This window comes from Mirounga angustirostris, unplaced genomic scaffold, assembly GCF_029215605.1.
Source record: "Mirounga angustirostris isolate CCGP_5_RB_7025 unplaced genomic scaffold, mMirAng1.0.hap1 SCAF_7, whole genome shotgun sequence".
In the NCBI taxonomy this organism is placed as follows: Eukaryota; Metazoa; Chordata; class Mammalia; order Carnivora; family Phocidae; genus Mirounga; species Mirounga angustirostris.
In genome coordinates, this window is record NW_026991715.1 from 3,952,365 (window position 1) to 3,979,769 (window position 27,405).

Here is a 27,405-nt window from a genome sequence, read left to right on the forward strand (position 1 = left end):
TTGTGTAAGACTGTTGAATCACAGACCTGTACCTCTGAAACAAATAATACAATATATGTTAAAAAAAAAAAAAGATAGCAGGAAGGGAACAATGAAGGGGGGGAATCAGAGGGGGAGATGAACCACGAGAGACTGTGGACTCTGAGAAACAAACTGAGGGTTCTAGAGGGGAGGGGGGTGGGAGGATGAGTTAACCTGGTGATGGGTATTAAAGAGGGCACGTTCTGCATGGAGCACTGGGTGTTATGCACAAACAATGAATCGTGGATCACTACATCAAAAACTGATGTAATGTAGGGTGATTAACATAACATAATAAAATAAAATAAAATAAATTGGATTTTCCCTTTGCCTATAATTGGAATTAAAATTATATAAATTTCATTCTTTATGCCTTATATGCATTCCATGTGTTATAAAACACTATCTTTTCACTGATAAGAATATTGAGTCAGTCAATAGTTACTGAGTCAGTGATTAGTGAATTGAGTGAATGTTAAATTCCCCCTAAATACTTTATAATGAAGGCACGGACTCTGAATTCTAATAGCAACAACCAAATATTACCTAACATCATATGAATGAAATATAATGTGAAACTTAAAAATGAAGTTTTTGTGTTAAGAAAAAATACAGCACTATTTACATATTTTCCCATTTTAGAAAATACGTGTAAGATCCTGTATACAACATAAATTTTCGAGAGTATCACAATAGTATAAGCATAATGATCAACCATAGGTTAAATGTAAACTTAAAAAAAATTGCCTGGTTTAAATCTTTTAAAGTGCTAAATAACCTTTTGTTCCAATATTGAAGTTGAAATATTTCTTTTTTAAGGATCTAGGGGTATCAGTTTAAAATGCAAAAATCAAAAATGATAGCATTCCTGTCTCTGTCACTGTGTATGTTTAACCTAGACACATATTGCTCCAAGTTCTAACTGCTTGCTTGTCATACATGTAAGGAAAGTTCTATAGTTCTATTTTTCTTTTGGATAGAGGCAAAGAACTAACACAGATACCCCCCCTCGATTACTAGATGAAATTAAAATGATGTTTAGCAAAAAGTATTGTCAAATTCCTTTAGTTAAGGACAAGTTTTTAAATGTATATTCTGAGACATGCATGTACTGGATTGAAATAACTTGGCTGGAGAAGTGGGTGAGATATCTTTCTCTCTTGCAATCTCACTGATTCTTACATGATCAATTTCAGTAGCAGATTGCTTACCATGGGCATTGCAATCTGGTTTGGTGCTTATTATTCATGAAACAATCCATTTCTTTTTTATTGAAGGATAATTGACATACCATATTGTATTAATTCTAGATGTACACCATAGTAATACATTAAAAAATGTTCACCAAAATGTCGTTACCATCCCATACAATGTTGTTAAAAATATTATTGACTATATTCCTTATGCTGTATATTACATCCCCAGGTCTTATTTTATAACTGGAAGTTGGTACCTCTTAATCCCCTTAATTTCTCATGCATATACTCATTCCCTGACCTCTGGCAAACATCAGTTTGTTCTCTGTATCTGATTTTGTTTCTGAGTCCTTCATTCATCTGTTTTGTTTGTTTTTAGATTCAATATGCAAGTGAAATCATATGGTATTTATCTGTTTCTGTCTCATTTTATCTTTTAACACAATGCCATCTAAGTCCATCCATGTTTTCACAAATGGCAAGATTTTATTTTTTTCCCTATGGCTGAGTGTTATTCCATTGTGTATGTGTATGTGTCTGTGTGTATGCATATAACTTCTTTCTTTATCTATGTACCTATTCACAGATTAGGTTGCTTCCATATCTTGGCAACTGTAAAAAAAAAAAAAAAAGCTACAATTAAGGTGGAATTCATATGTCTTTTCAAATTAGTGTTTTTGTTTTCCAAATACTTAGAAGTAGACTACTGAATCATATGGTAGTTCTATATTTGTTTTGAGGAACATCCATATTATTTTCCATAGAAGATGCATAATTTACATTCCCACCTACAGTGCAGAAGGATTTCCTTTACTCCACATCCTCACCGACACTAGTCTTTTTGATACTAGCTATTCTGACAGGTGTGAGGGAGTATGTCATTATGGTTTTGATTTGCATTTCCCTAAAGGATAGTGAGATTTAGCATCTTTTCATGTGCCTTTGGGCATTCTGTATGTCTTCTTTGGAAAATGTTTATCTAGGTTCTCTGCACGTTTTTTAATTCATATTTTCCCATATATTGATTAGAATGAGGTTTTCATATATTTAGACCTATTATTGGATGTATCATTTAAGAATATCTTCTCAAATTTAGTAGGTTGACCTTTTGTTGTATTGATTGTTTCCTTTTGCTGTGCAAAACCTTTTCAATTTATGTGATCTTATTTTTATTTGTTTGTTTTGTTTTCCTAGCTTGAGGAGATGTATTCAAAAATATCATTAAGAATAATAGCAAAATGCTTATCGCATGATTTCTATGAGTTTTATAGTTCTCCATCTTATATTTAAGTCTTTAAACAATTTGAGTTTATTTTGATATATAGTGTAAGAAAGTGGTCCAGTTTCATTCCTTTGCAGGTAACTGTCAGTTTTTCCCAATACTATTTATGGAACACACCATCTTTTCCCCACTCTATATGTTTGCATCCTTTGTTGTAGATTAGTTGGCCATATTAACTTTGCATTTATTTTTTGACTTTCTGTTCTATTAAGTTATCTCTGTATCTGTTTTTTGTTTGTTTAACTTTATTCATTTTAGAGAAAGAGCTGGGGGAGGGGCAAGGGAGAAAGGGAGAGATAATTGCAAGCAGATTTCCCACTGAGCATGGAGCCCCAATGTGGGGCTCAATGACAAGACTCTGAGATCATGCCCTGAGCTGAAATCAAAAGTCAGATCCTCAACCCAGGGGTCCCTCTGTATCTGTTTTTAACAATTACTATCCTTTTAAATTAATAGAGCTCTGTAGTATAGCTTGAAATCAGGAAATATGATAACTCAGCTTTGTTTCTCTCTCTAATATATTAATATATATTTTAATATGTAATTTATTGATGTAATATAATAATTTATAATTTATAAATATATAATTTATTTTTATTTTATATAATTTATATTTAATATACATATTTTATATAGTTTATATAATATAAAATATACTGACAATATATACTAATATAATTTATATATTATATTATTATAAATAATTTAATATTCAATATATTATATATATATTTGGCTCTTTGAGGTCATTGATGATAAATAAATTTTGGTATTATTTCTTCTAGTTCTGTGAAAAATTCATTTGAAATTTTGATAGGGATTACAATGACTCTGTAGATTATTTTGGATAGTATGTAGATTTTTTTATTTTTTTATTTTTTTAAAGATTTTATTTATTTATTTGAGACAGAGAGAATGAGAGAGAGAGAACACATGAGGGGGGGAGGGTCAGAGGGAGAAGCAGCCTCCCTGCTGAGCAGGGAGCCCGATGCGGGACTCGATCCAGGGACTCCAGGATCATGACCTGAGCCGAAGGCAGTTGCTTAACCAACTGAGCCACCCAGGCGCCCCTAGTATGTAGATTTTAGCAATGTTTTTCAGTTTTCAGGGAATACATCTTTTACCTCCTTGATTAAATTTATTCCCAGGAATTTTATTCTTTTTAATGCAATTGTAAATGGGATTTTTTCCTTAATTCTTCTTTCTGATAGGTCATTATTAGCTTATAGAAATGCAACATATTTCTGTATATTGATTTTGTATCTGCAACTTTCATGAATTCATTTATTAATTCTAGTAGCTTTTTTGTGGAGATTACATTTTCTATATATAGTATCATGCCATTTGCCAGCCATGACAATTTGATTTCTTTTCCTATTTGGATGCGTTTTTCTTGTATAATCACTGTGGTTAGGACATTCAATACTATGTCAAATAAAAATGTCAAGAATGGGTATCCTTGTATTTTTTTTAAATATTTTATTTATTTATTTGAGAGAGAGAATGAGAGAGAGCGCGAGACGGGGAGGGTCACAGGGAGAAGCGGACTCGCCGCTGAGCAGAGAACCTGATGTGGAACTTGATCCTGGGACTCCCGGATCATGACCTGAGCTAAAGGCAATCACTTAACCAACTGAGCCACCCAGGCGCCTGAGAAAGGGTATCCTTCTCTTGTGACCGATCTTACTGGCAAAGCTTTCAGCTTGTCACCATTGAATATGATGTTAGTTCTGGGTTTGTCATATACAAACTTATAGTGAGAAATGTCCCTTACATATGCAATTTGTTAAGAGTTTTTTATTATAAATGGATAAATTTTGTCAAATTTTTTTTCTGCATCTTTGAAGATGATCACATTATTTTTATTTTGTTAAAATGCTATATGCTATATCATGTTGATTGATTTGCAGATATTGAACTATTCTTCCATTTCTGGGATATATCCCATTTCATCATAGTGAATGATCTTTTTAATCTATTGTTGAATTTAGTGTGCTAATATTTTGTTGAGGAATTTTGCATTTATATCCATTAGGGATATTGGCCTGTAAGTTTCTGTTTCTTTTTGTTTTTGTGTTTTTTAGTATGTTTGTCTGGATTAGGTATTAGGGTTATTCTGGCCTTCTACAATGAATTTGAAGGCACTCCTTCCCTTCAGTTTTTTAGAAGTTTTAGAAAAATAGGTATTGCTTCTGCTTTAAAAGTTTTGTGGAATATTCACCTATGAGGTCATGTGGTCTTGGAGTTCTGTTTGTTAAAATTTTTTGATTATGGACTTAATTTTCTCACTAGTAATTGGTCTGTTCGGGTTTTCTATTTTTTTCCTGATTCAGTCTTGGAATACTCTATGTTTTTAGGTATTTATCCATTTCTTCTAGGTTGTTCTATTTGTTGACATATGATTGTTGTAGTCTTTTATGATTGTATTTCTGTGGTATCAGTTGTAACTTCTTTTTCATTTCTGATTTTTTTGGTCTCCCCTTTTTTTCCTTGATGAGTGTGGCTAAAGATTAATGATTTTGTGTGTCTTCTCAAAGAACCAGCTCTTCGTTTCACTGATCTTTCCTACTTTGTTTTTGTACCTATTTAATTTATGTCCACTCTGATTTCTATTACTTCCTTCCTTCTACTAAATTTGGGGTGTGTCTGTTCTTCTTTTTCCAGTTCCATTAGATGTAAAGTTATATTGTTTATTTGAGATTTTTCTTGAGGTGTGCCGCTATCCGTATAAACTTCTCTTTTAGAACTGCTTTGGTTGCATCCAGTGAATTTTGGAAATTTTTAATTATTTTAATCTCTCTCTATATATATATCTCAAAACATGTCTCTCTATATATATTCATACATATATTCATATATATAAATTTCCTCTTTGATTTCTTTGTTAACCCATTGGTTGTTTAATAGCTTTTTGTTTTAATCTACAAGTATTTGTAAATTTTCTATATTTTTTAGCATTTAATTTCTAGTTTCAGATTGTATTTGCAAAAGGTCTTCATGTGATTTGAATATTCTTAAATTTCTTGAGCCTTCTTTTGCAGCCTAATACATGATCTATGCTGGAGAATAATTCCTCTTAGAATTGCTCTTGCTGCAATCTTGTTCCATGTGCACTTGTGAAGAATATGTATTCTGTTGATTTCAGGGGGATATTCTGAATATATCTATTAACTCATTTGGTCTAATATGGCTTTTAAGTGGTTGCCTTCAGTTCAGGTCATGATAAGTCCTGACCCTCATGGGCCACAATCTTGTGACCAGAAACTCTGTTAAAATGATTGTTCAGTAGAAACTGGCTCACCAGTTTTCAGCTCCCAGCATCTCATGAATGAAAGTAGGGAGCAAGTGGACTATGCAAACGGACCTATTCTTTTATGTAATAAATTTCCAAAGAAGAAAGACACATAAAACACAATTACAGATCATAGGATGAAGCAAACATCTCTTCTAACAAAGAACACTATGTTACTAAACTCTTTTTCAAACTTAACTTTCTGATTCAGGGTTTCATTTTCTTTCTTAATTATGTTAAGAATTGTAACTAATTAAGAATGGCTGAACAGAATGAGGTGAATAATTTCCCAGTGGATGATTTATTGTCCTGAGAAAAGGACATTTATACACATGAACAGCATTTTGTCCTAAGAGAGGGTTAGATGAATAGTAATTATTAGATAAATGCATTTTTTAACATGCTTCTCTATTAAACTCTTCCTGGAACAAATGGTAAAAGTATGTTGACATACACTACCTTTTATCTTAGCCCAGGTAGTTAAAACCTGGGACTACAGGATGTCTCAGTTCTTACAAGCTATTGGTCTAAAAGATTTTATGAAAAATAGAACGAGACAGCACCACGAAAAAATGAGAAGGAAGTATTTTCTTTTTTCTGATTGATGGTTGATGTAACTCTTAAGAAAGGTGATTTTTTTATTAAGTGAAAGTCTTGACCTTTAAGCACCTTAGGCATATTTGGGCAGCCTCTGGTAAAAATACATATTTTAAAAAGGAAAAATTAAGTCTATTTTATTGTTGTGGGTTAAGAAACATTTATATAGTGATACAAGGATGATAGAGCTGGAGTTCTGGAAAACATCTAATCAGATATCCACAAGAATCAGACACAAAGGGTACATATGGTATGAACACATTTAAATGACATTTTGGAAAGGTTATTCTTGTCCATAGGATAGGAGAGAAGTCAGAACAGTGGATGGAAGGACACAAAAAGGAGGGGATTGACTACAGAGGAGCAGGGAACTTCTGTGAATCAAATTATTATTTTTTTTTCAGGAAAAGAAGAGACAAATACTCATTTGGTCAATGAGAATTACAGCACATGTAACTAAGAACAGGGTATTATCTAAATAGTCAGGTTTTCAAATCCCTACAAATAAAGAAAAATGCAAGCAGGCTAATAGAAAAATTATCAGAAGGCATAAAAAGACGCAACAAAAAAGGACACCCGAATATAAAAAAAGAACAATCACACTGGTAATTAGGAAAATGTGCTATCACTCTGTATGCACAAGTTTGACTCTCTCTCCCCAAAACTGAACCACAAACAAAAACCACAAACAAACCACAAACAAACATAAAAAATTGCATGGTCGTGAAGCAATTGGCACATTTCTACACTGATGGTGGGAGCATAGAATAATGCGGGGGCTATGGAAAGTCTTCATGCAGTTTTAAACTTATTAACTTTAAAAGTATATATGCCATAAACTAAGGAAATGTATTAAAATCATAAAAATTATAATTAACTTCTTAATAATTGCTTAGACATGAATTTTGAATAATAATTTTTTTATTTGTTTTTGTTTTAATCCCCCTGGTTGCAGATGGCAAAAATACTTTGCTGTGGTAATACTTAAGGGGAAGATTAGCATAGTGATCATGATGGCAGATACCTCTCAGGAAGGAGAAAAATTTAACAGAAGAGGGGTACAATAGTATTCATTGTATTGATATCTGTATATATCTTAATAATGTTTACAAGTAGTCTTTTGAAATTACTAAAAAATACAGTTAAAAAAAAATAAAAGAACTATCACTGTTGGTGAAAAACTTTGCCATGACTGCAGCTAAAAGCAATACATAAAGAGGAACAATTTAGGTATTGGAGAGACTTTGGTGGTATGATATTCTCCCAAACTTAATGTGTGGGAACACCTTTAATACACAATCATATGAGCTGGGTGGGTAGGCTTTCTCATTATTGTTGCAGTATTCAGCAGCTGTCCAGGAATATTCTGGATGAAATGGCAACTAACTGTGTCTTGAGATCATTACTCTTGCTTTTAATCTCCTCCTCACAGCCTTGGGCAAATTAAAAGCTGCTGTATATAAGGAACTTTCTGGAACCTCCCACAGAAAAAGAAAGGCAGTAGAATACAACTCTCAGTTTAACCAACTGTGAATTATTAGTAACTACTTAAATAATCTGACAGGCACAAACAGGTCAATTGCCATTAGTCAATGTGAATATTCATGAGAATTCATGATAATAGGCCTGTTCTATAGTTGAAAATAAAAACCATATGCAATATAAGCTTACTACTTTAATCAGTTAGCTTTAAAAAATTCAAATATGGTTAACATACAGTGTTATATTAGTTTCGGATGTACTTATCAGTTTTAAAATGACTGAAAAATTAAAAAAAAAAGGTAAAAAATAGGTACCAAAAGAAATATTCACTAGGAGGAAATATATCATGTCTACCTCAGGTAAAGAGCTGGAAGTCATAGTATCAGCTACACATATATTACACCCTACTATCATATGTTAATTGAAGAGGGATTTGTATTCCAAAATGTCTTCAACAGGTAGAGGCTAATTTCCTAATCCCTAAAACACTTAATATTTTTAAAATAAACCTATATGCCCAGGGTTAATTGCAAAATCATGAATGAAAACTCATGACATAATCGCCTGTTAAATACACAGTTCAAAGATTAAGATATTAAAATAAAAACATTTTCCTCAACTAATCAAACTACCCCATTGCTTGAATGATAAATGGCCCGGTTCAATAAGTAGAAAAAAAGTATTCAAAGGGAGCTTAAGACTTTAATCAAGTTAATTTAAAAATTTTGAAAAACCAAAAATATTAATAGTTATCAAAAGAAGATATATACACTGAGACTCAGTGTAATTATTCAATGTGATTAGTTCAGAAAAAGAACTGGAGGGCATGATATTCTGTATTAATGCAGACAACTACAAACATATTATCCTATAGGATCATCTTTTTAATCAAAAGTTTTCATGTTCTAAAAAGTCTTCAGCAGAGATCTTCATTATTTTCCTAACCCTAAAATACTTAACTATTTAAAAATAAGCCAAAATGCTCAAAGAAAATTGCAAAACCACTTACTAAGACCAGTGAAATAATTGGTCTCTAAATCAAGAATTTAGAAAATTAAGACATGGAAATTATCCTCAACTAATCAAACTATTCCATCAATTGAATATAAGAGTTCTGATGATTAGGTCTCTGACTTATTCTCTTCTTACATGATGGTACTCCCTCCCTGCCACCAACTCAGGAGATGATTTTTAAAACCTGCCTGGAAATATACCACACAGATATTCAACAATGGCTAGCTGGGTCATTATTTATTGACTAGGATAGGCCTAATTATAGTAATAGTCTAAATCTTATTTAATTTTCCTGAAAAAATGCCTGTGGTACCATATACATTTATATGATTCCCCTGTTCCCCACACAAAGTTCCCAAAACCTTTGAAATTTACTGAGTTATAGTAGTGTTTTACTCATTTACTTCCTATTGTTGTTGTTGTTATTTATAATGAGCACCTTTTGCCACACTGAGTTCATGTTATTGAGGTGACTCAAGGTGGGGCCCAGGATAACTTCAGGATGAGGGCTAATCTCCAAAGGAATGAACCATGAGATTAGAGGGTTACAGGATTAAAATTATGTGCCCCATCCTGCAGTCTCTCGGGACAGAGGGCTGGACATTTTCAGTCATCAGTGGCCAGTAATTAAAACAATAACGCCTATCCACTAAAACTTCCATAAACAACTCTGAAACAAGGAGGCTAAGAGAGTTTCTAGGTTGGTGACCATACAGATATGTTATGAGGGTGGTGCAAGCAGAGATTGCCCTCAGATTGAAAGTATTTCCAGCTTTGATATATGATGTGTACCATTACATAAAATCACTGTACCTTCTTCATAGAGGCCAGGACTTCTACCCTATTCATTAATACTAGATCTAGAGGTTCACAAATGGTGTTATTATTGGTTACCAAATATATTGACTCCCTCAAACTGGAAAGAAGAAGCCCCAATCTTTGTGGCATTCATTCCATTCATCAGCACCTGTTGTAGCCTAGGATGCAATAGGGAAGTGAAAGGAGGTCAACATCCCTTCTCAGGTAGAAAAAAGGTGTCAGAGTGGTCAAGAGGGGTGCCTCTCACCTCTCCAAACCCCAGGAAATTTCAGCAATATTCTTGATGTGATGCCATTGAAAGCTGAGGGGAATTTTAGTAATGGACTCCTAGGTTGTTAGTGTACTTTCCTCATTTTGTAGGGATTGACTATGGGATCAACTTTCTCAGTCCCAAAGGATTCCCTTCAGGGCTGTCTCTTAACACATTGGAGGCAATTTGGACAACAGGGTTTAAAGAAGCACTCACTTCATCTTCTGTAATAATGCCTGACCTCAAAGTTCTCTGGAGGGTGATGAAAAATGGCTCAATAATGGGTCCTTAAACATCAATACTGTTTATAAATTAGACTATTTTTGTGGGTGTCAGGGAAAATGAACCAAAATCATATATGGTCAAGGCCTTATGGTCCAGTATCAAAATGGTAATCTGTCCATCCTCCTTTAGGTGGCCTAAGGACACCCTTCTCCTTACCTTCTACCTCTCAATCCACCATCAGTTTAGCTGCATCAACCCTTCTACTTCTGTTAATCCACCAAGTAACCTGTGTTCTGTAATGTTTTCTATGTGTCCCCACCTTGTCTCTCTTGTAAACTGGTTGCTGCCAAAATCCTGTACATGCCTCCCTCTTTTCCTGAGTTACGCATCTCCTCTTTGTTTGCTTCTTCTTTTGTGTGTCAGATATGGAATATGTTTTGAGAGAACTGAGTGAAGTTTGCCTGACTCTTGTTGTATATGGGCTTTTTTCCCTCATTCACTTCCAGGTTAATGGCTATGATAATTGGAGCCAGTTATCTGGTTAACCTACCTCAGGACAGGGACTTTAAGGAATATTCCCAAGCAGCTGCTGAAACTCCTTTGTTTCAGGGAGGTTCCCTGTCTTCTCTAGCCCAACATGGGCTGCCTATTTTCACTTTTTGTTGGTGGATAGAGAATATGTGTCTGTTCCTCTGTCCAAGCTGACAAACTTTAGGACTAGGAGTCCACTTTCTTTGACCCCGGGGACTTTCATCCTCTTTTAGCCTTGCTGGTCGCACCTCATCTCTTTTGCCTCTACCTTCCCCTCCTGTTTCTGCCCTACTATGGGTGCAGCTTGCATAACTGGCTCCTCTACCATCCTCATGCCTCCAGTGTCATTGGCTTGTGCTCCTCCTATGCTTGGTATCAAGGAGCAAAGAGCACCCCAAGCTGTTGGGCCACCTCTTTATGAGGTTCAACCTGGAGGACATACTTAATCGAGATGCAGAGTCCCAAAAGTTCCCTTAGAATTAAACTGCCACTTCCTTTTCCTATAGGTGCCTTAGGTAAAAATTGATAGTGGGGAACAAATTGATTGACCTTAAGTGGACCCTGATGCAACATATTTGTATCTAAACTAATTTAAGATTGTTAGTTTAATTAAGGTAAACATGTTTTTAAGTTAGCAGCATTAAATATAAAACTTTTATTCTTACCAAGCTTTACTAAAGGTCAAATAAGCTCATGGGATCTCTGTTGCAATTTGTCATCAAGAAGATGAATTAAAATGATGGTTAATTTTGTCTGTCTCAAACATTTCATGGATAATAGTTTAAAAACAAGTAGGTTAAATAAATGAAAACATTTATATATAAAACTTTTAATAGCTTTCAAAATCTTTGGTATCCTGACTCTTTGAAGTTTTGCTAAGTTAAATGATAAATTGTATTGAATTCATTGGATAATAAAGTCTTTTCCATATAAGATAAAAAAATAAAGCACTGATTACTGAAGATAGTTTTATGATTTTTGGCTTCTAATTGCAGAGAATTTGAAGATACTTGGATCTGCTGGTAAACACGTGTTATGCTTTTTTGAAAGACTGTACTAGGGAATAACATAACTTTTTAGAATTATAAAATATATTTATGAATTTCAGACCTGGGGTAAGTGACAGTTCACAGTTGGTTACTACTTAATTTTCCTTAGAGGCTAAAGTTTCTAAGAGTTTTAATTCTACTAAATGTAATTAAGACTGATGGAAATAAGGAAAGCCAACTCTTTGTACAAGACAATATGCTTTTTTAAATAAGAAACATATTAAGAGTGGGAATACATATTTTGAGGAGAAAAAAGGTAATTTTATCCTAAATGACACTGGTTGTTTGGTGAGAAAAGGCTTAGGATAAATTCTGAATGAAAAAGAAAGCTGTTTGCAACTAATGAATTGTTGAACACTACATCAAAAAAAAAAAAGTTTCAACGCTTACTGAAAACCTTCAATAAAATATTCTACATTATCACTCAAAAAAAAAAAAAGAAAAGAAAGGAAGAAAGAAGAAAGAAGAAAGAAAAGAAAGAAAGAAAGAAAGAAAGACGAAAGAAAGAAGAAAGAAAGAAGAAAGAAAGAAAGAGCGGCACCTGGGTGGCTCAGTCATTGGGAAACCTGGGGGCATCGGGCTCCCTGCTAGGTGGGAAGCCTGCTTTCCCTCTCCCGCTCCCCCTGCTTGTGTTCCCTCTCTCACTATGTCTCTCTCTGTCAAATAAATAAATAAAATCTTTAAAAAAAAAGAGAGAAAAATCTGTAGAAGGTTTGTGAAGGGAAATATCTAGAAAATACTGTGATATGTGATTAGGAATATGTTTGAAATGAATGGATTTAAAGTACATCGGTATAAGATTGAAATTCTGCTTTTCTCTTTGTTAAAAAAGACAAAGTTTCCTTGGATTGTTAGTCTGCTCTAGATAAGAAAACATAAAGAAAGTTCTTTCTTTCTCTTTTTTCTATCCAGAAAACCAGGTTATGTTTTGTTTTTTTTTTTTTCCTTTATCTACCCCCCAAAACAAAGCTTCTATGTTTTGTCTTTATCAGGTATTTTATTACTTAAGAAAGTTAAAACTTCTCAGGACACTGGGCTGAGTCAGTTCAGAGCATGCAACTCTTGATCTCAGGGTTGTGAGTTTAAGCCCCACATTGGGTATGGAGCCTACTTTAAAAAGAAAGAAGAAAGAAAGAAAGAAAGAAAGAAAGAAAGAAAGAAAGAAAGAAAGAAAGAAAGAAAGAAAGAAAGAAAGAAAGAAAGAAAGAAAGAAAGAAAGAAAGAATAAAACATTCTCAATGTTGAAGGAGCTAAGTATTGCTAACAAATATATGATTTCCTGTAGAATCTCTAATTGTTACTTGGTTAAATATAAATACTAGATTTATAATGATCTGTAATACTTTTCAGGCATGTGTTTTAAACTTTCTGAGGTTTTTAACAAACTTTACAAGATTTACATGACAGATGAAGTCCTTTATACTAATCATGCTTGTTTACTTGGTATGTGAAGTTATTTGGACACGGTTGTTAAAACAATAGTGATAAGCCTTAGGTTGTATTGTACAGGTAAATGCTATAAATCTTCTAGAAAATATATGAAATTCCTGAAGTTATAACATGTCCTGGTAAAAGGTCATTACTTGAATTATTAAAATATTGTGTGTCACAGAAATAACCACATTTCCTCTTCAATTGCATTATAGTAAACTCTCATATCACATCTTTAACCATGTCCATTTTGGAATTCTTTTTCATTTATTGTTATTTTTCTGATGCTTTCACAAAATGTGTTTTGCCTTCAAGGAGATTCATAGAAAGAAATTTTGACAAATACAGGTGTTCGATACATTTAAAATCATAAAACTGACCTGGGTAAGAATTTCCAGAACTAATGGGAAAACTGTATTTAAACTGAATAAATGCCACGTCTCTAAAGGCAAGGGAGACAAAAGAAAATTGAACTTTTGGGACTTCAAGATAAAAAGCTTTTGCACAGCAAAGGAAACAGACAACAAAACCAAGAGGCAATCCACAGAATGGGAGAAAATATTTGCAAATGACATTACAGATAAAGGGCTGGTATCCAAGATCTATAAAGAATTTATCAAACTCAACACCCAAAACACAAATAATCCAGTCAAGATATGGGCAGAAGACCTGAATAGACACTTCTCCAAAGAAGACATACAAATGACTAACAGACACATTAAAAAAATGCTCAACATCACTAGCCATCAGAGAAATACAAAACAAAACCACAGTGAGATACCACTTTACAACATTAGAATGGCCAAAATTAACAAGATAGGAAACAAGTGTTGGCAAGGATGTGCAGAAAGGGGAACTCTCTTACACTGTCGCTGGGAATGCAAGCTGGTACAGCCACTCTGGAAAACAACATGGAGGTTCCTCAAGACGGTAAAAATAGAGCTACCCTTTGACCCAGCATTTGCGCTACTAGGTATTTATTCCAAAGATACAGATGTAGTGAAAAGAAGGGACACCTGCACCTCAACGTTCACAGCAGCAATGTCCGCAATATCCAAACTGTGGAAGGAACTGAGATGTCCTTCAACAGATGAATAAATAAAGAGGTTGTGGTTCATATATACAATGGAATATTACTCAGCCATCAGAAAGGGTGAATACCCACCATTTGCATCAACAGTGATGGAACTGGAGGGGATTATGCTAAATGAAGTAAGTCAAGCAGAGAAAGACAATTATCATATAGTTTCATTCATATGTGGAACATAATAGCATGGAGGGTCACAGGAGAAGGGAGTGAAAACTGAATGGAAAGAAATCAGAGAAGGGGACAAACCATGAGAGACTCTCTACTCCAGGAAACAAACTGATGGTTACAAAAAGGAGATTGGTGGTGGGGGGATGGGGTGACTGGGTGATGGGTATTAAGGTGGGCACTTGTGATGAGCACTGGGTGTTATACGAAACTAATGAATTATTGAACACTACATCAAAAACTAATGATGTACTGTATGCTGGATAACTGAACATAAGAAGATTTATATATAAATATATAATGCTTTTATTAAAAATAAATATATAAATATATAAAACAATAAATATGTAAACATAGGATTGAATGAATTAAGGAAAATGATAAAATATTCCTTTGTGAACAAAGTGAAGCATTTATCTTTTCTCCCTACCTGAACCCTCCAGAATTCAGAAACTCTCAGTGAGTATTCTTTCTTCCATGACAATTATAATCATTTGCATAAGTTCCATGAGAATCTGTTCTCCTGGCAACAAGACACCATTGGAAACACTGGTTATATTACCAAGACTTTGACTGGAATGTCATATGAGAGACCTGCATAGACTTGGATAGGGCCAGACAGCTTTAAAGACTAAAGTTTCAATTTTTGAAGCCAATAAAGCCCCTTGAGAATTTGGCCTGATATCTTGTTACGGATTTCCCAGCAGCCTGACCAGGTGAATAAAGAAGTCACTTCCTGGAAGGTGCAAGATATATTGGCGACCTCTAGAGGAGGAATACACCTTCTACAGGTATTGCAGGCAAGTCTGATGACAAATACTTGGCTTGGCTCTGGCCTCAAGAGGCTATTAAAAGTTCAGTCTAGAGATTCCTTATCAAAAGTTCCAGCAAAGCAGATTTTAAAGGATCCATATAATCAATCAGTGTTCTTGCTGAGCTTATGTAAACAATTTGGCTAATTTTGTTAAAACTGGACTTGTTTTTCAAACAAAGAGTCCTGATTTGGCTATCTCTGGAAATGAGTGTAAATTTAGAGAGAAAAATGTGTTTCAATAAAGTATCTGTTTAGATATTAGATTCTAGTTTAGATTGTCTTTAAATGTTCATTATTTGCCTAGGTTAGACAACTTGAGGTTAGCTTCAGAGGGATTGCCATAATAGCTCACATATAGACAATATTCTTGTTTGTTACTCTGTTGGGATAATAAAAGGGACCCATGGGCATATGATTATTTAAACAGCTGGACAATGGGATGGACTCCACAACAACTGTGTAACTCGCTGTCACTTTGATCAATTCTATGTGGCTGGGATAACAAAATTATTCCTTAAAAGTCAGAGTGTACCCCATTCCATGAGGTTAACTACAGACTTGTGGACATAATGGATGACACCACCTTCCATATAATATGACTGGAGAATGCACTTGGGGATGTCCTTTTTTCCTGGGAAAAATCATTTTGTACTTGCTAGTGATTCCTCTTAGTTAGGATATAGTTAAGGTTAGACATCAGGTTTCATAATAGTTTTATCTCTTAGCCATATGGGTCCTGGGAGGCATCTTTATTGATATAAATTACAAGTAGAGGCTTTAGCCAAGCATACAAGTGGCCACCTTAAACCAAGTCCAATACAAAATCACCCCAATACTAGCACATATAAGGATATTTCTATTACTAAAAAGAATGTTTCTTGCTGTCTTATGCTAAATGTTACATGCAACACTCTAGGCCATAGGAGGCCTTTCTCTTATCCTCAAATTATCACAATTTTAACTGAATATGCTAACTGATAGACAGGCTCTGATGACAAATTTCCCAACTCCATAGTCCTTCCTATCAACACTCAGGAAGGATTATATCAAATGTAGGGTGGATATATGTGGCTTACTCCCACGGTTGGAAAATTAAGCCAAAGGCCCTTTTTATGCAGGGAACAGAAAAAACATATACTTGATTTATAATCCAATAGTACTCACCCCATGGGATGGCTCACCCCAGAAACCTGTGACCATACCATTAATTTACAGGCAACTTATTGGCTTGCTACTGACTGGACAAGACTATCATGCCTCAAATGGCTAACATCCAATGGGACACAATGATTATGTGGGGCAAATTTGTGGCCCTGGCTTCGACCAGTCCGATGGAAGTTGTTATATAAGTTATGCTTGGATGCAAGGTTGTAGCACTGACTATTACAAGTCCAGCTAATCTTCCATATCTAAAACAATGTTGGACAAGATCCATGTTTCATTGGTATGACCATCTGACACTTGTTTTTCTTCCAACAGTAGGTTTAGAAGATGTCATATAGCACATAGAGGCCTTTGGTAAATGTACAATTAAAGTGTTAAATGACTCTCAAAACAGCATTACATTTTTAAACACTAATGTAACTCAAATGCATAAACCAATTCTACAAGGTAGAATGGCATTAGATGTCTTAACAGCAGCACAAGGAGGAAAATGTGCCATTATTAAAGCAGAATGTGGCATCTACATTCCAGATTATAACAAATATATCAGGATTACTTACTGATATAAATAACCAAATCACTGCTCTTAAAGACCTTACATTGTCACTTAATGAGTGGTTAATCTTCTGGTCAGGAAGTTTAACACTAAAAAGTCTCCAATCACACTTTAAAAATATGTATATTTATTCATTTGTTTTAGAGAGACAGAGAGAGGGAGTAACAGTGGGATGAGGGGCAGAGGAAGAGGGAGAGAGTGAATCCTCAAGCAATATCCCTGCTGAGCACAGAGCCTGACACAGGCTGGATCCCAGGACCCTGAGATTATCACCCAAATTGAAATCAAGAGTCAGCTGCTTAATTAACTGAGCCACCCAGGTGCCCCTGCTTATCACACTTCTTATTTTTATTACAATATTAATCCTAATATGTTGTCTCATTTTGTTCTGTCCTATTGTTGAGATGCATGCAAGTAGTTCCTAAGTTCTTCACCCCATCAACAGGTGATCCTTACTACTTGAAACAAATTAACCCTGATGTCCACCCTGGATTCTAAAACAATGACCTTCTGTAATAGTTACTTGTAGGGACAGATAATAACCAATTTCAGTCCATATGTAGGGACATCTCTACAACCCCTATAGGATGAACAAGTCAAGGAATATAAGCACTTTGCCCTTAAAAAACTTTAAAGATTCCAGGACCAAAAATTGTTCAGGAGGGAAAAGATGACAGATAGAAGTAGAAAACATTCATTTTTAGACCAAAACTCTCTCCAACAGCTTGCATAATTTTATTGATTGATTGATTGAAGACAAAGAGCACAAGAGGGGGGAGGGTCAGAGGGAGAAGCAGACTCCTCCCTGAGCAGGGAGCCCAACTAGGGGCTTGATTCCAGGACTCCAGCATCACTACCTGAACCGAAGGCAGATGTTTAACCAATTGAGCCACCCAGGTGTTCCAAGCTGGCAGAATTTTTTTTATTATGTTATGTTAATCACCATACATTACATCATTAGTTTTGATGTAGTGTTCCATGACTCATTGTTTGCATATAACACCCAGTGCTCCATTCAGTATGTGCCCTCTTTAATACCCATCACCAGGCTAGCCCATCCCCCCACCTCCCTCCCCTCTAGAACACTGAGGTTGTTTCTCAGAGTCCATAGTCTCTCATGGTTCATCTCCCCCTCCAATTCACCCCCCTTCATTTTTCCCTTCCTGCTATCTTCTTCTCCTTCTTCTTCTTCTTCTTCTTCTTCTTCTTCTTCTTCTTCTTCTTCTTCTTCTTCTTCTTCTTTAAACATATAATGTATTATTTGTTTCAGAGGTACAGGTCTGTGACTCAACAGTCTTACAGAATTTTAAAAAGGATCAAAGACATATATTGCTTGCTACATTCTTAAGGGGTCTCAAGACTACCTGGATATCTCAAAATAGTTAATATACAGCTGAATGATGTAAGCACCAGAGAAATCTTGCAAAAGTAGTTTTATGATTAGAAATTTGAAGAAAACACTTCTGCTCTATTATACCCTGCACAATCCCTCCCCTTTGAGCACTAAGCATATAACAATCAGCTTCATGCAGCAAAAGTGACCCTCTTTCTGCCCATTGGTCCTGTCCTCATGCTCCTTAAATAAACTTACTAAGTTGCACCATTAAAGGTCTCAAGAATTCTATTGTTTTAAAGATTTGCTTATTTGTTTTAGAGAGAGAAGAAGAGAGAGCACATGGGTCAGGGGCAGAGGGAGAGAATCTTCAAGCAGACTCCCCACTGAACATAGAGCCCGACACAGGGCTTGATCTCACAAACTGTGACTTTTGCTGAAACCAAGAGTCAGAAGCTCAACCAACTGAGCCACCCAGGCCCCCCAAAAATTCTTTCTTGACTGTCATGCTCAATGATCCTGAAACATTATTAACATGAAAGCATTAACAAAAACTAGATCCCATTTAGCCTTTATTTTCAAGTAAAGAGAACTTCATAGTTGGCAAGATTAATAAGTTCTAGAGATCTGATACAGCATTGGACCTATACTTTAAAATATTGTGTTGTTCGGGTGCTTGGATGGCTCAGTCATTAAGGGTCTGCCTTTGGCTTAGGTCATGATCCTGGGGTCCTGGGATCAAGCCCTGCATTGGGCTCCCTGTTCAGTGGGAGCCTGCTTCTCTCTCTCCCACTCCCCTGCTTGTGTTCCCTCTCTCGCTGTGTTTCTCTCTGTCAAATAAAAAAATAAAAACTTAAAAAATATATATTGTATTGTGCACTTAAAAAATTAAGAGGGTATAACTCACCTTCAATATTCTTACCACACATGCACACATTAAAACAAACAGTAAAGTGAATAATCCTTTTAGTGTACTGTTGGATCCTATTAGCTAGTATCTTGCTGAAAGGATCTGTACTCTGAAAACTATCAAACACTTATGAAAGAAATTGAAGACACAAAATAATGAAAAAAAAAATCCACACACACGGATTAGAAGGCGGAATATTGTTAAAATGTCTATGCTGCCCCAAACAATCTAAACATCCAATGCAATCTCTATCAAAATAACAACAGCATTTTTCATAGAGCTGGAACAAACAATCCTAGATTTTATATGAAACCAGAAAAGACCCTGAATAGCCAAAGTAATGTTGAAAAAGAAAACCAAAGCTGGAGGCAACAAGATTCCAGACTTCAAACTGTATAACAAAGTTGTAGTCAACAAGACAGCATGGTACTGGCACAAAAATGGACAAATAAATCAATGGAACAGGAGAAAGAACCCAGAAATGAACCCTCAATGCTGTGGTCAACTAATCTTTGACAAAGCAGGAAAGAATATCAAAAGAGAAAAAAAAATAGACAATCTCTTTAATAAATGCTGGGGAATATTGGACAGCCACATGCAGAAGAATGAAACTGGACCACTTTCTTACATCATACACACAAGTAAACTCAAAATGGATGAAACACCTAAATGTGAGACAGGAATCCATACAATCCTAGAGAACAGAGGGAGCAATGTCTTTGATGTCAGCTGCAGCAACTTCTTTCAAGACATGTCTCCAAAGACAAGGGAAACAAAAGCAAAAATGAACTATTAGGACTTCATCAAGATAAAAACTTTTGCATAGCAAAGGAAACAGTCAACAAACTAAAAAGCTACCTATGGAATGGGAGAGGATATTCACAAATGACATATCAGATAAAGGGCTAGTATCCAAGATCTGTAAATAACTTATCAAATTCAAAATGAAAAAAAAAATAGTCAAGAAATGGGCAGAAGACATGAACAGACATTTCTCCAAAGAAGACATACAAATTGGCAACAGACATGGAAAAACACTCACATCAGGGAAATGCAAATCAAAGCCCGAATGATATGCTGTCTCACACCAATCAGAATGGCTAAAATTAACAACTCAGGAAACAACAGATATTGGTGAGGATGTGGAGAAAGGGGAACCATCTTAACCTTTGGTAGGAATGCAACTGGTACAGTCATTCTTGGAAAGAGTATGGAGGTTCCTCCAAAATTTAAAAATAGAGTCACCCTAAAACCCAGCAATTCTACTACTAGGTGTTTATACAAAGGATACAAACACAGTGATTTGAAGGGACACAAGCTGTCCAATGTTTATAGCAACAATGTCCACAATAGCCAAAGAATGAATGAGCCCAGATGTCCATAGACAGATGAATGGATAAAGAAGTTATGGTATAATATTACTCAGCATCAAAAAGAATGAAATTTTGCCATTGGACACAAAGTAGATGGACCTAGAAGGTAGTATACTAAGCAAAATAAGTCAGTCAGAAAAAGAGAACTACCATATGATGTCTCTCATATCTGGAATTTAAGAAACAAAACAGATGAACATAGGGGAAGGGAAGGAAAAATAAAATGAGATAAAAATGGGGGGGCAAACCATAAGAGACTCTTAACTGTGGGGAACAAACTGAGGGTTGCTGGAGAGAAGGTGGGTGGGTGGATGGGGTAACTGGGTGATGGGCATTAAGGAAGGCACTTGATAGAATGAGCACTGGGTGTTATAGCAACTGATGAATCAATAAATTCTACCCCTGAAACTAATAATACACTGTATGTTAGCTAAATTGAATTTAAATAAAGAATTTTAAAAGATTAAAAAAATAAATTAAATAGCATAACAGGAGGAAACTTACTGAGGGCACAGATATGTTGATTAACTAGGTTGTGCTGATTGTTAAACAGGTATTTTCATTTGTATTGTAAATTTTTATGCTTCACTTTTTCCTGCTAACTCAGCATGTCCTCAAACAGGATTGTGATCCTTTTGCCCAGGTGACCTCATGCACCACTGTGATAAGGCTGGACTTTGCCACAAGTTTCCCTTCTTGCCCTCCTCATGTGAGTACCTAATGATATTTAAATGCAAAAATTTATTTGTGCCTTTTATTTATGTGTCCCACCTTCACCCCAATAAAGATAATTGCCCATGAGCCTTCCCCTTTTTTATGCTCCCAAACTGCTTAGCTGACCCCCTCTCTTGGCACTTTCTCTGCCTTTATCCATGTAACCCCCTGCATGCAATATGACAGTTTCTCTAGAACATGTGACTCTTGTATCCCCCCTGTAGTGGATGCACATCATTGATCATATTATGAAAGAAAAAAAAACACCAAATGTCCAAAATCAAAACTGTATATATTAAATATGTGCATTTTTGTATATCAACTATCCCTCAATAAAGCTAATTTTAAAAAGAAAACTTCCAAGATATAATACATTTTTTTAGTTTTGTCACAAATTTATTTATTTATTTATTTAGTAAAATTTATTTTCTAATAATTGCTTTCCTGTGTCTTAATAGATGATGTTTCTGAGGAAGTGGACTGAGATACAATTTTAGATTTTAAAATTATCTCCTTTATTTGTTGGCAAATTATTTATATTTATCTCACTGTTCAATAGCATGTGTTTCATTAAAATCAACATGAATATTCTTTATCAAAATGTGTTGATATTTCAGTCTTTCCTTTTTATTTAAGATTTTATTTATTTATTTGAAAAAGAGAGACACAGCCAGAGAGGAAACACAAGCAGGGGGATTGGGAGAAGGAGAAGCAGGCTTCCCGCCAAGCAAGGAGCCCAGTGCAGGGCTGATCCCAGGACCTTGGGACCATGACCTGAGCCGAAGGCAGATGCTTAACGACTGAGCCACCCAGGCGCCCCTCAGTCTTTACTTTTGTAATGCAATAGAATATTTCATACTTTTTTCAACTAACCTATTGTTTGGCAAGAGCATGTCTTCTCAGTTGGACCAATTTCCTCACAAACCCATGTAAATATAACATTCCCATACTGGAAGTGATATTCATTCTCAGTTCAAATGTACTCGTGCAAACATAAGGTCATTTATTAAAGCCAAACTATTCAATACACTGCCCAGGGTCATGCAGCTTGATGGGTGTAACATGACCATGGGATCCCAATGTTTCTGACAGCAGTGGGCAGAAAACAATTCCCAAGGGAAGCAAATTGACTTTTCTTTCTAGGCTCAGCTTAGAAATTGTGTTTCCATCAACAGGACTGAATTAAGAACAGAGTGTTTTGAGATATTCCTCTTATATTATTTACAGTTTTCAAATCACCTTTGCATAATTGTATAATTTTACCTTAAAAAGCAAAGGGACACAAGAAGACAAGGGCAAAAAAAAAAAAAAAAAAAAGACTGAAAGGAGAACAATTCTGAGATCTTCAGGTCCAGGTAAATAAAATAGCAGAGCCCTGGCAATGCGCTAAGGAACAAAATGACTTCTGAGCTAAGTTCCAGGGTAAAGAAAAGACCCAGCTGTCCCTCCATCTTACTCACCTGCACCTGGCCAGGGAAGCAGAACCAAGAGAAGAAGGGTCCTGAGGTTCACACATAAAGACTGCATCCCAGCTGGTGGTCCCAGGACTCGAAGGTCAGACTTCTGCCCTCCCATGAGCTATCATGGGTCCCAGTCCTGAGGTCTGGTTCACTCATATTCACACTATTCCTAAAATGCAGTGAACATGATTCCCAAACAGAACACTGGCTTGTTAGGCCACTCACATATGGGAAAGTGAAAGCAGGAAGTGGACTCTGAACAAACTGACTCATGCTTTTATACATTAAAGGGCCCAATAAGGAAGTATGTTAAAGCAGGGTTATGGATCACAGGATGAAACAAACACCTTGCAGAATGAAGAAAACTTTGGCCCTATCTTCTGTTTTTGTATCGAGATTGGTTTTCTGAATTAGAATTGAAAACTACTCTTTTACTCTTTCAAAGCAAATGAAATTGGTAACAATCAAATGTTCTTATTTGGCAAAATCAAACAGGAGCAATGTCACGTAATGCAGACAGAAACTCGTGTGCAGAGGTACAAAGGTTGGGAAGATTGCCTAGACTCCACATTCCAGGAGAGGGTATTTCAGTGATGTGTTTTATTAGAGGGAGTCCTCTCCCTTTATCCTATATTTTCGGAGCTAGCATGGGAGCTGCTGTGCTGCCTATTTATCTGTAATACATAGCCAAACATCACAAATGAAGAGTAAAAATGAAAAAAAAAAAAACTAATTATAAAAATGGGTCAAACAACATAAACAGACATAGTTTATGGCTACTCTATGCTATCCATAGGTATCAAATACTTATATGAAAATATGTACAACATCCTTAGCCATAAAGGAAATTGAAATAAAAACATGATAAAATATGACTAAACATCTGCTATAATAAATAGAACTTATATTTATTTTTCCTAAGTTACAATGCCAATATTAGGAAAGATATAGGTAAACTGGATCAATCATCCATTGCTTATGAGAATGGAAAATGGCACAGACACTCTGGAAAAAAAAAAAAGTTTTGTATTTTCTAGTAAAAGTAAATATCCAAATGCCACATGCCAAATTGCAATGGTTAGCAATAGCCACAGAGAAATAATACTATGTCCACATTAAATGTGTACACAAGTGTTCATAAAACCTTAAGTTGTAATAGTCAAAATTTCAAGGTAATCCAAGTGTCCTCCAATGGGTGAGTAGTTAAACCATGGCATATCTGTAATATGGTATACTGCTCATCAATAAAAAAAGAAACTGTTGGTACACAAATCAACTTGTATGGATCTCAGTGGAATTACTGTAAAAAGCAATGACAAAGATTATGTACTGCATGAGTCTATTCATAAAATGTTCTTTAAAGCACAAAATTGCAATAGATTAGTGGTTCACAGGGGTTAGGTATTGGGAATGGGGTCGAGGTGTGGGGTGGAAGCAGATGTGACTAAAAAGGGTTAACACAAGAGATCTTTGTGGTGATTTTACCTATTTCTTGGTTGAGGTTGTTACCCACATTGGGTTAAAATTGCATAAACTCCTCTCCCCCCACACACAAACACACAAAGAGCACATTTAAAGGAGTAACATCTTAACAATTTCTGTGGATTGTAGTCCATTAAATTTCCTGGTTGTGACATTATGTTGGGGTTATACAAAATATTACCACTGAAGGAAATGGGGGAACAGATTTCTCTGTATCAAATTTGCTACTTTTCACAAGTCTATAATAATTTCATACTAAAAAAATCAAAAATGTAAAATACGGGTGTCTGGATGGCTCAGTCAGTTAAGTGTCCGCCTTCAGCTCAGGTCAGGATCTTAAGGTCCAGGGATTGAGCCCTGTGTCAGGCTCCCTGCTCAATGGGGAGTCTGCTTCTTCCTCTCCCTCTGCCCCTCGCCCCCTGCCCATGATCTCTCTCCCTATCTTTCTTTTGCTCAATAAATAAATGAAATAATTAAATACATGCAATTTTAAGAAAGTCAAAGTCATAGATAAATCAGTGATACTAAATGATAATAGGTTGATTTTACATGTGGAAAGGAATTGTTAAAGGTTTAGATACAGTGTAATGTATGGTGTGAAACACTGAATTAGTTTTTTTATAAAATTTAAATTATTTAAAATAGTAAGAACAAAATAGAAATTATCAATAAAAAGTTATCAATAAAATAAGGAAAGTTCATCGAAAATTAAACACATAAATGTTTAGGACAGAGAAGGAAGGCATAAGAGCAGATTTCAAAGAAAATTCACATATATTAATATGGGTAGCTGTAAATGTAGTAAGCATTAATATATTCATGTTTAAAAAAGAGTGTTTTCACATTTCTAAAAACCCTTCATTGTTGAAGACTTTTTATAAATTAGAAGACACTCTTGATTTATTAATTGAACATTATAGTTAGTATGTTCATTCATTTCTAAATCTTTAAGCCAAACTGATATTTAAAATAAATAAACCTATAGACAATCTGGTTTCCAGTCTGGCATGTAAGGAGCTTGGAAGGTTCTCAGTCCCATTCTCACAACAGGAAAGAAAGAACAGAAAAAGCAATGAAGAAACTGAAAATGAAGAACTCTTCTTAGGTCCATCAGAAAGTTGATTTCACAGGGAAATCAGCTGCCCCCAAATTAGAGAGACCAACAGGCAGATACAGAGAATCACAGTATACCCCATAGTAGGAACCACCTATGGAACTAAGGAGAAAAACTTAAACTGTAATAGATAAATGCTGGATGCTTGGGATGCATGATCTTGAGAGTTAAAATCTTAAAAGGGAGTCTTTCTTAGGGGGACGCATCCAATTTCCTGACCTTTACCTCCAGGAGCTCTTCTAGATTCCCATAATGAAGGTTGGAGAAAAATCTCCTCAAACAAGCAGCAAGAAGAGGAGAAAAGTAGTCATTTAAAAATACTCCAGAACAACCTGTTCCAAATGGCTTGCCCTCAAAACTTTCACAAACAAAAATTGAGAGTTTCTTGCAAGAAATGGCTTAAAAAAAAAAATCCAGAAAGAAGAAAAATTCCATAGGACAAAACGTGTAAATTAATAATGATAGAAAGAACATTAGAAATGGTAGGAATGAGGGGAGAGGAGCAAGAGTAGGAGACCTAAACTTCATCTGGTCCCAGAAATTCAGATAGATAGGGATCAAACCATTTTGAACACCTACAAACTCAATGGGAGATCAAAGAAAAGAATAGCAGCAACTCTCTGAACAGAAAAACGACCACTTTCTGGAAGGTAGGACATGCGGAGAAGTGAATCTGAGGCGATATTCGGGAAGATAGACGGCGGGGGCGGGGGGAGCTCCATCAGCCACTAGGGACAAGTGATAGAGGAGCAGAGCACAAAATCGGAACTTTCAGAAGTTGGCTCTGCTGAGGGACGTCGCTCCAGTGGCTAAGCGGGGGGTGGAAACCTTGAGGGACAGTGTGGTCTCAGGACCCTCGGGGTCACAGAAAGACTGGGGGTGCCTGAGTGCAGCAGAGCTCCCAGGTATCAGAGCGGGGAAGCTGGCTGCAGAGATGGAGCCGAGGAGTGGGTTCTCAGCTCAGGGTTGTCATAGACCATGATCCACGGTGCACTCTGGCCACTGCTCTTCCAGCAGGGACCCAAAAAGTGGCAGATCCGGGGAGACTCCCCTTCCTCCCCCTGGGAGGAGGGGCGCAGGAATGTGCTGCAGGAATCTGTTGGGTTTGGAGACTCCATACAGGGTAGTGTGCCAGAGATAGAAATGCTCGGTCACCGGCCAGGTGAGCACGGAGTGCACCTGGAGACCGCCTGGAGACTGGAGAGACAGGAATGATTGACTGATTTTCTCTGGGGGCTCACTGAGGAGTGGGGCCCCAAGTTCTTGGCTCCTCTGGGGTGGATTGGGAGGCTGCCATTTTCACTCTCGGCCTCCAAAGGTGTACGGAAAGCTTGCAGGGAAGAGAAGCTCCTGAGGGCAAACCCCAGTAGATTACTTAGCCTGGCCCCAGCAAGGGCGGGCAATTCTGCCTCCGGCAAAGACATTTGGGAACCACGGCAACAGGCCCCTCCCCCAGAAGATCAGCGAGGACAGCCAGCCAAGACCAAGTTTACCGATCAATGATAATGGCAGAACTCCAGCGCTAGGGGAATACTGCACATAGAATTCATGGCTTATTCCATGATTCTTTAGTCTTTCAAAGTTTATTTTTTTAACATTCTTTTTCTTTTTTTTTTGAATTTTTCTTTTTCCATTTTTCAACCAAAATCTTATCAATCCCTTTTTTAAAACACATCTTTTTTATTTTTCATTTTTAGAGTCATATTCTATCCCTTCATAATAGTTAACCTTATTTTTGGTTATATATATTTTTGATATATATATGTTGTTCTCTTTTTAAAATTTAGTGATACATTTTCCCCTAACAGACCAAAATATACCCTAAATCTCTAGTGCATGGATTTGTTCTAGTCTCCTGCCTGATCACATTCCCTTTCTTCTTCTTCTTCTTCTTCTTCTTCTTCTTCTTCTTCTTCTTCTTCTTCTTCTTCTTCTTCTTCTTCTTCTTCTTCTTCTTTTTCTTCTTCTTCTTCTTCTTCTAATTCTCTTCTTTCTTTTTTCAACCACTTCTTATCAATTCCTCTTATAAAATCTTTTATAA